Here is a 10,000-nt window from a genome sequence, read left to right as displayed (position 1 = left end):
ATAGACAAATCAAAGCGCTTTCGCACCAGTCATTCACACGTATGCATAACTCTAAAACTGGAGAAACTGAATATAAGGAAGAGGCAGAGAAGGAAGGCTATTTTAGGAAGAGGTGGGTTTTAAGGCCAGACTTGAAAGAGCTGTGTGGAGACTCGACGAAGCGAAAGAGGAAGTTCATTCCAATTGCAAGGTTCAGAGACAGAGAAAGAACGGCGGCCAACAGTCGAGAGTTTGAATATGCGTATGCGTAAACCTTGTTCATGTAGGTCGCTCAGATGGATCAGCTCAGCGGTCAAAATGCAGGACATTGCTAGCAGCAGGACTCCAGAAACAAGGACGGTGGCTGCTACCTTACGGTGGCGAGGGTTCGGACCTCGGTCCGTCAGCCAGCCAAGGCAGGACAGGAGGATCATGGAGGAGGGACCGGAGACGATGGAGAGTGAGCAGGCCATGCTGAGTGGTATTCCTAGCATCTGCAACACCTGTGAAGGATAAAATACAGGCGTGGTTTTAAAATGACACCTGTGGGACTGAATGGTACCAGAAAGATAATGCAAATACGCATACTACAGATAACAATACGTGAGAGAGAGAGAGAGAGAGAGAGAGAGAGGGGGGGGGGGAATTAAATCAACACACAAACATTGAAGGTCAAAATTAAGAGCCAAAGGGTTCATAATTAGATACGAACGTTTTGAAGACATACACAAATTACGAACGTTTTATTAGAGATACACAATTGCGTTTACATGTGAGCGCACGTGTGTGCGACATATGTGTACGTAAAAGTATTCGCAAATGCGTTAGTTCCCTTTTGTGCGAAATAGATACCTTCCTTAACTCACTCAGTACGGCCAGTCCTCTCTTCTCCTCTATACATACCCCTCGGATGTCCAGTGGGTGTCTGAATGACCCAACCTTTAGCTTCCGTCGTCAGAATTGTGGCATTCTTTGTCAACATTCACCTCTTCAGTATAAGAGCCTTCTGCTTGCAATATTTTGATGATGGTAATTGGGGTGAAACGCTGTTAACGTCGATTCTTTCGCCGTTCGTATGGAGAGAGTTAATGGTTATTTTTTTTCCCCATTCCATTTATTACAACAGGATGGATGGACTCGGATGAAAGTAAAACTGTATGGATGTACAGCATGGTGAGCTTTAATGCAAGAATATATTCTTTTATATTTGGCACACCTAGCCCCCCACTTAAGAATTTTCACTGCCGTTTATCTGTTGATTCTGTCACGCATTTGTAATCCAAACAAATGAAAAGACAGGATGCTGTGAAACGTAATTTAATGGAAAAATATATCTCAGTATACTGATAGATATCAACAACAGGCATTGTGATTCCACTGCAGAAACATCGTTCTCTAACTGCTAAATACTCCCCTTTTCTGAAAACTATTGTATTATTGTTATGTAAATTAGCCTTTAAATCTAATGCCACAGCTGCACATGTGCAATCTGCATCAGTAGTTTGAGATCCGGGCGACATTTTCAGATATCGAAATGACATCATTACCAATAACAGTATAAATTACTAAAAGGTATCAGCCGATTCATTTATGAGCAAAGAGAATAGAATAAAGCTTCAAACGTCTCCTTGTTTGACACCAGTTATTAAGTATATGGCATCTGCTAATTTGTTCCCACATTGTACACATGGTCTTACATTACCATGCATGTTCTTGCTGTCGCCTGGAACATAAGCAATACGATTTCTCTTGACTAAAAAGTGTTTCTTTTACGCCATTTTCAATGGAAATGCCGGTTAATTGAATCGAACGCGTTTTCGAAATATATGACAGGCACATACAACTGCGGACTGTTTCTGTCATGAGACATTAAGGAAAACATGGTCAATAATGAGTAAAAAAAAACACACAAAAAAACAAAAAACAAAACAAAAGCAAAACAAAACAGAAAAACAAAAGAAAAACAGCAACAACACTAGTTTCGTAAGCGAGACTCAGTCTGGCTCTGTGACAAAGTGAATATTATTGTCAGTTGTAAGCAAAGGGGGAAAGACTGGGAAAGAGGGGAGGGAAAGGGGGGGGGGGGGTGAGGCAGGTGGTGTCTTGCGTGCACTGAATCACACTAGGCACTGCTGAACACCACCGAAGTGACTCAGCAGCACTGCGGGGTCTCCTCTGGTGTGTGGCCTCCTGGTGACGTAGATCGATGGTTTCCTGCTGGCAACCGGCGCTGTGATCTCCGCAGACAAACCTTGGGGTAGGTATATATGGAGAACTTTCGACAAGCAACGTGGGAGTCGGGGGGTGACGGTGGGGGTGGGGTTTGGGGTTGGGAGAAATTCCATTCAACTTTCACGGATGATAGGACAGGTAAACAAAAAAAGGCTCCAATTCAATTCTTCATTTATCTTGAGATAGAGGTCAGATATACAAAGGTTTTGAAGGAAACAGTAGGCGAAATTTAGTTTTTTTAAATTTTTTTTATTGTCATCTTTTTGTGCATGATTTTGTGCTATGTTGTTGTTGTTGTTTTGTTTTTTGTTTGTATGAATTAAGTGTTTTATTCATTTATTTTGTTCTTTATTTCGTTTTTGCTTGGTACTTGTTTGGTTGTCTTCCTTTCACTTCCCATCATACAATTTCTTCTTCTTCTTCCTCGTTCGCCTCCCATTAGATGAGCAGCCCGGTGTCCTCGATGAAGGCTGCCGTCCGACGCAGCTCCTCCAGGGTGCCGTACAGTTTGGCTTCCACTGCTGTCGGTGTTGGCCAGTACTTCCTCCTGGATGCTGCATGCGTCCTACACTCTTGAAGGATGTGGTCGGTTGTCATTGGTCCCTCACCACAAGGACACTCTCCACTCTGTCCAATGCCAAATTTTGTGTGCATGTGATGGAGCAGGCGGTTGTGTCCAGTCAGGCAGAAGATCTTGACCTGTTCCCGTCGTTCCAGCAAATGGTATCTGTCTTCTGGGTTATATTTGGGGTGGTGGAGGCGCCACTTTATTCCTTGCTGTGCCTTGATGATTGTCTTGATTTCATCGTATGACACCAGTTTGTTGGCCTGCTCCTTCTGTGCACCGTCTTTTGGCAGAATGTCCGCTTTTTCGTTGCCTCTGATGCCACAGTGTCCTGGTACTCATTGTATCACCACGTTCTGGCACTCTGGCACTCAGGGCAACAAGGGCTGAAGTGAGATGGTTCTGTTCTTTGCAGCGGGAGTTCTTGAGGTCTTGGAGCACGGAGAGAGCGTCTGAGAACACCACCACCTGCCCTGTTATTCTTGTGGAGTTCTGCGAGACTGTTGTGGCTGCCTCACAGAGGGCTCCTCGCTCAGCTCGGAAGTTGGTGGAGTGCTTTCCTGTTGGGATTGCAATTTCTTCATATCCGTCTTTGTATCGGAGGAAGATTCCAGCTCCACCATCCCTCGTTGCTTCTGTGGCGGAGCCATCTGTAAAGACATGGGTCTAGTCTCCCTGGGGGTACTGGCTGCAGATGTACTCCATAGCCAGGGCCTTCCTTTGGGTGTTCTTATTCGTTCTTTATCTTTCCTTGTATTATCAAATGGCTATGAGTTAGCATCGGCCCCACTGAATAAGAACAATGCATACTTTTGGAATAAGAAAGTAGGGGATCTTATTCATGATGAAAGAGAACTCTGTGTCACCATGTGGTATATTACAGATCAATAACTCTGGCTTCTGTGCACAGTTAATTAACAGGCTTCCCCTAGCTATGAATGATGGAATCCACTTGTCACTTTGGTGTTCAGTCTTTTTACGAGTTTTAGTAATATAGTTTATTGGCTCAATTTGTTACATCCCATTCGCTTGTATACACTTGGTGATATGTTGTAACGAAGATCTCACTCACGTTGATTGTATGGTAGTCAGTCGTGTCCGACTATGACCATCAGAACAGCTGAGGAGGCAACTGCTGTTCCAACTATCTAGGCTAGAATGTGATGATAGTGGAGAATGCCTTGCCCAGGTTACATCCCCACTCTCTCGGCCAAGAGGGTTTTAGGACAGTCGGTGTTGGGATGGTTCCCAAAGGCCAACTATAGGGCCCCCAAGGGTGCAGCACTAAGAGCCAGTACAATCTTGATTGTGCATATTACACAAAACGTTTATACTCACCATGTTCGTAAATACACTAAAACCACACATTTGCTACAATCACGGGTAAACATACAAAAACGTTTCAGCTACAGAGGTGAAATGATACAAGGAAGGAGATAGAAGACACCACTTCCACAACAAAAAAAGAAGATAAAAACCACAAATACAGCACAACACTGAAACTTTTTTTTCACCAAGAAACGTTTTTCTTAGGGTTCAGCTTAACAATAGAATTAGCATAGTCATAAAACAGGCACTGAAATATTGCTGTCACTCTTAAAAAAAAGAAAAAAAAAGAAGAAATACAGTAAAGAAGTTACCACTTAAAAGTAACTGGTTCAGTTGTAAGAATAAAATTTCCCCATTGCAACGAAAAACCCATTGATCTATACAGCTCTCACTTTGCTGTCTTTGCTGATGGTCCAACTGTCAACTTAGGTCAATTACTGACATAAGCCGAACGTTGAGCCATAAACACCTTTGTAAGTTCATTGTAATGCACATGTTGCAAGTGATGCAGAACCATAAAACTTATGTTATTTAATTTTTTTAAAGGTTTATCAAAGAAACATGTGAACAGAGCTCATCTTAACACTGAAATCAGCAGGTACTGGTACTGAAATGCTGCTGCCATACCCAAAGGAAGAAGAAATACAGCAAAGGGGTGACCACTCACAGGTAACTGGTTCTGCTGTAAGAAGTTGTTGGCAGACTCCGCTCCCCAAAGCAGAGCCCCCAGCATCAGTTTTCTGCTCACTGACAGTGACCCTTCCCTGTCTCCTCCTTCCTCGGCATCCGTTAACTTTTTGTATTCACAGCTGGACTCTTTACGTCGGGTGCACACCCCGTGCAGCTTTTGTCCGAATCTCCTGAACATCTTCACTGCAACGGGAGACTCAACCAGTTAGCGAACAGAACTGCACTTTTCAATAAGCCCATTTTTCAAAACGAAATATCGAAACACCCGAAGATGTCACGCCACTAATGTATCCAAAGCATGTGGCATAAGCATGTATAAGGTTATACGTTATTCCTTTGGTTTACTCTCCCAAGCGATGGAAAAAGGGCCCACTTTACATTTGATGCTGATGATGTGTGTAGCATAAGAGTAAACCTATGTATCAGAGGTTAATCATTTTTGTGATATTGTAGTTTTCAGCTTTAACGTTTTAGAGCTATGGGTGTTGCGTGAAGAAATCGTGTTTCACTGACATCTGGTTGTTTGGGAGGACACAAAGCACAGATCTGTTCGCCCTTCCTGGGCCTTGTGAACTTGAATCAAGATGAATGTTAAATCGACAGACTGCTTTGACACATGTTGGAATTCTGTATCAATCAGAGAAGGCTTAATCCAAATCTGACAAAACATTTTCAGAAAAATTTATTAATCACTGAACTCGAGAGAAGAGACAGTATCCCCTCGAAGGTCAAGGTGAACAGAGAAACTGAGTCAAAGAAAGGTTTGTGTACGCGCGCGCGCGCGCGCGAGAGAGAGAGAGAGAGAGAGAGAGAGAGAGAGAGAGAGAGACAGAGAGAGAGACAGAGAGAGAGACAGAGAGAGATATGGGGAGAGAGGGAGAGAGAGACAGAGAGAGAGAGGAGAGACAGAGAGAGAGAGACAGAGAGAGAGAGAGGGAGAGAGAGAGAGACAGAGAGAGAGAAGGGGAGAGAGAGAGGGAGAGAGAGACAGAGAGAGAGACACAGAGAGAGAGACAGAGAGAGAGAGAGAAGGGGAGAGAGAGAGGGAGAGAGAGACAGAGAGAGAGGGAGAGAGAGAGAGTGGGAGAGAGAGAGAGAGGGAGAGAGAGACAGAGAGAGAGACAGAGAGAGATAAGGGGAGAGAGAGAGGGAGAGAGAGACAGAGAGAGAGAGAGACAGAGAGAGACAGAAGGGGAGAGAGAGAGGGAGAGAGAGACAGAGAGAGACAGAGAGAGGGACAGAGAGAGAGAAAGGGAGAGAGAGAGACAGAGTGGGAGAGAGAGAGAGAGGGAGAGAGAGAGAGAAGGGGAGAGAGAGAGAGGGAGAGAGAGACAGAGAGAGAGACAGAGAGAGAGAGAGGGAGAGAGAGAGACAGAGTGGGAGAGAGAGAGAGAGAGAGAGAGAGAGAGAGAGAGAGAGAGAGAGAGAGAGAGAAAGGAAACAGGGGATAAGACCCTCCATCCCCCAAGAAAAGAAAACAGCACTCCCTTCTATACCTCTTCACCTGTGTACATAAAATGCAGTATGTTATGCCTCTTTATTTTGAATGTCGATGTTGGATAAAAAAAAAAAAAAAAATGAAATAAATTTTTAAAAAAACGTCACAAAGAAAGAGTCGGGAAAGTGGACAATATAATAAAAAATATCATTTTTTTTTTTTTTTTTAGAATTCCTGCTGTTTCTTGAGGTGAGTTGGTCCCTGCATAGGTTGAATCAGAACGCGTGACACCGATCACCAGTGAAGTTATTCAGCAGCAGCAGCAGCAGCACAGGTCTCCTCTGGTCGATGGCCCCACAGAGGCCTTAAAGCTGACGTCGCCATGTTATCACCGGTACTGACTGCTGGCATATAGCGCCCGACTAGAACGCGCGTGTCTTGGGTTCGAGTCTCCTAAGGATCGTGATTATTTTATCCCCACCCATTCCACTTGCTATTCCGTGCTTGGTTGGAGTCCAGCCAAAGTCTTCGGTGTCGGCAGATTCTTGGGGAACTTTCGTCGGAGGGACGAGGTGGCGGACAGGGTGTTGGGAGGAGGGTGGGGGTGTGGGGGGGGGGGGTGGGGGGCGCTCACTCAGTCAGGCGAGGTTCTGTTTATGTTAAATCAGAACATACGCAACTGAACACCACCGAAGTGACTTAGCAGAAGTGCAGTATCTCCTCTAGTGTGTGGCTTCTTGGCGACCTATGATCGATAATTCCCTGTGAAATGCCGGCACTGCGACAGACGAGCCTGGGTGTGAGCGTGTATGGGGTACTCGGAATTAGTAGTGTGGGAGAAATGCCACTGAAACGGGCAGACGATGGGGCAGCAGGAAAAAAACAACCAAAAAACAAAAAAAAAAAAAAAAAAAAAAGCAAACAAAAAAAAACAAAAAAACAAAACAAAACAAAAAACAACAACAACAACAAAACACACCAAAAAACAACAACAAAAAACAAAAACAAACAAACAAAAAGCAACAACAACCAACTAAACAAAACCCCTGCTAATTACTCACTTTGAAAAGAGATGAAGGTGAAGGACACAGTGACAAACAACGACCAGGACTCCAGTGCTGAAGGGAACGTATTCAGTGAACGATGCGAACCATGTCAGGTACCGTCCACACTTGATCGTGTATTCTGTTGTTGTGTCTCCCCTTTTTTTCCCCGCGCAGTGACAGGACGTGTGACAGGTGTGTGAAAGGCTACCAGAGGCAGGCATGGTATGCATGGAAATTCTGATGCGTGCTGTGAGTTGTCAAGCACACACACCACTCTCTCTCTCTCTCTCTCCCTCCGATGTTTTTTTTTCTGTTTTATCGTCTGATGATGAATATATCATACAGTCAGTAGCTAAGTTTGTCTCAGAAGCACAAAGAATAAGGCATAATCACAATGATCAGAACATACTAGAGTAAATGAGAAGGATATCCATGTGTAAATTTTATTTTCTTATGTTAATTTAGTAAGGTATATAATTGATATACTGAACTATATCATTGCCAGAATGGATGGTCGAGTTTGTTTGTATGATTAGTTTCTTTGTGTGTGTGTGTTTGTTCCGCTTGTTTAATGTATTGTGAGAGAGTGATATTGAGAGATTTTTTGTTTGTTTGTGATGAAACGCTATTAAGCAGAATGTTGCTTTGCACTTAAGGGGATTTAAGAATTAACCTTCGTCACCCCCTTGTCAACAGACCCTTGCAGGTAATGACAATCAAATGTCAAAAGCGTCAAAGCGTCTCTCTCTCTCTCTCTCTGTGTCTATGTCTCTCTCTGTATGGTATTATTTGTCATTTAACATCTCTAGTTCTCATGTGCACAGATTTGTATGTGGAGGTGTATACGTATTTCAAAACGTGATCTCCAGTTGCAGGTCCTCTGTGTCTGCAGGATAATAATAATAATAATAATAATAATAATAATAATGGATACTTATATAGCACACTATCCAGAAATCTGCTCTAGGTGCTTTACAAAAACGCTTTTGTTAACATAAAACATTATATCTATGTTACATACACACACCAAAATGTGACCACACACACACACACACACACACACACACACACACACACACGCACGCACGCACACACACACACACACGCGCGCGCGCGCGCGCGCACGCACACACACATACAGGATGCGCGTGATGAAGCATTGTTCTGACTCCTTCCAGATCCCTGCATCCTGTTGCATTGTGGCCCCAAGACCCATGTACATGAAAACATGTCTCTGCGTCTCTGCGCTCTCTTGACACTTCTCTGCTGACAGTGCCCTGTCTTGAGACATTTGGCAAGTCCCCCCCCCTCCCCCGCCCCCCGCCCCCCAACCCCCCTTCCAAACAAACCCAGTCTTTTCTCTGCCCTTGACCTCACTGTATGGATATCTCTGTCTAATATTCCCAGACGAACAAAGTCTTTTTTCAACTTTAATAACAGATGATTTAAAAACGCGCCTATTTCAGTTTCACCTAGCATGATTCGTACGAATGAGTAGTGGCTGTTTCTGTTTTGTGTGTATGGTGATGTGTTGTGGGGAGGCGGGGGGTAGAGATGTGATTTTTTTTTAACATTGATTTGAGATCTACGTGTATTTTCGTTAGCACGATCACACTTCCATAACACACACATACACGCACACCCACATACACACATGCAAACACGCACGCACGCAGTTAGGCACGCACACACACACACACACACACACACGCACACACACACACACGCACATACACACACACACACACACACACACACACACACACACACACACACACACACACTTTCATACCGCTTTGCCTATATTCACCTTCATTTACCCAGAGCGGAAGCAGCTCGTATATTTTATCTTTATTTTTTATTAATTTAATTTAATTTAATTTTTGTTTTTGTTTTTTCTCAAGGCCTGACTAAGCGCGTTGGATTACGCTGCTGGTCAGGCATCTGCTTGGCAGATGTGGTGTAGCTTATATGGATTTGTCCGAACGCAGTGACGCCTCCTTGAGCTACTGATACTGATACTGTAAACTGTTTTTCTTTTTTAGACAGCCAGGAAAGGGCGCCATTTGGAAGACTCCTATGTATTGCTGGTTCGGAGAAGATGTTTTTTTTTTAATTCTTTTTTTTTAGAAATAGCTCTTGTCCTTCCTCGGAAGTTAGATTTGCGACTGTATCGTCTCCCCCTCACTTCAATGCAGTGAATTCTGCCTCCATCATTTGACATGGGATACTGTTCTCTTATGTGCCTGGGTTTGTACAATGGAGTCTCCCGACGGTCCAACGGATGAGTAGGCAGGCAGGCTTATCTGTCGGTGTGTGTCCTCATATGGGAGAAGAGGCCGATTCTGGATGCACAGCACTTCCCACAAGTGTTGCAAGGGAAAACGTCTCCAGAAGTTGAGCCCTGCTTCCTTCGCTCACGCTTCTCCTTAATGGCCAGCGTTCTCTTGTTTTCAAACGTCTTTATGCCACTGAGCACAGCATCCTCCAGCGAGAGCGGTCAAGGACATCCGTTTCCCAGGAAGCGATGTCTATGTCACATGCTTTGAGGTTTGTCTTCAAGGTGTCCTTGAAGCGCTTGCAGGGTCTTCTAAGTTCACGGTGGCTTTCCTTCAGCTGAGTTTGTATAGACTGTTGCCATTAATCAAGGTTGTTCAGATATTGTATCGTATAGCATCAGTTTTTTGTCTTAACATCTTTCTCTCACCTCGGAGAGATCGC

This window comes from Babylonia areolata, chromosome 21 (assembly GCF_041734735.1).
Source record: "Babylonia areolata isolate BAREFJ2019XMU chromosome 21, ASM4173473v1, whole genome shotgun sequence".
Classification (NCBI taxonomy): Eukaryota; Metazoa; Mollusca; class Gastropoda; order Neogastropoda; family Buccinidae; genus Babylonia; species Babylonia areolata.
Note: the sequence above shows the minus strand (reverse complement) of the source record.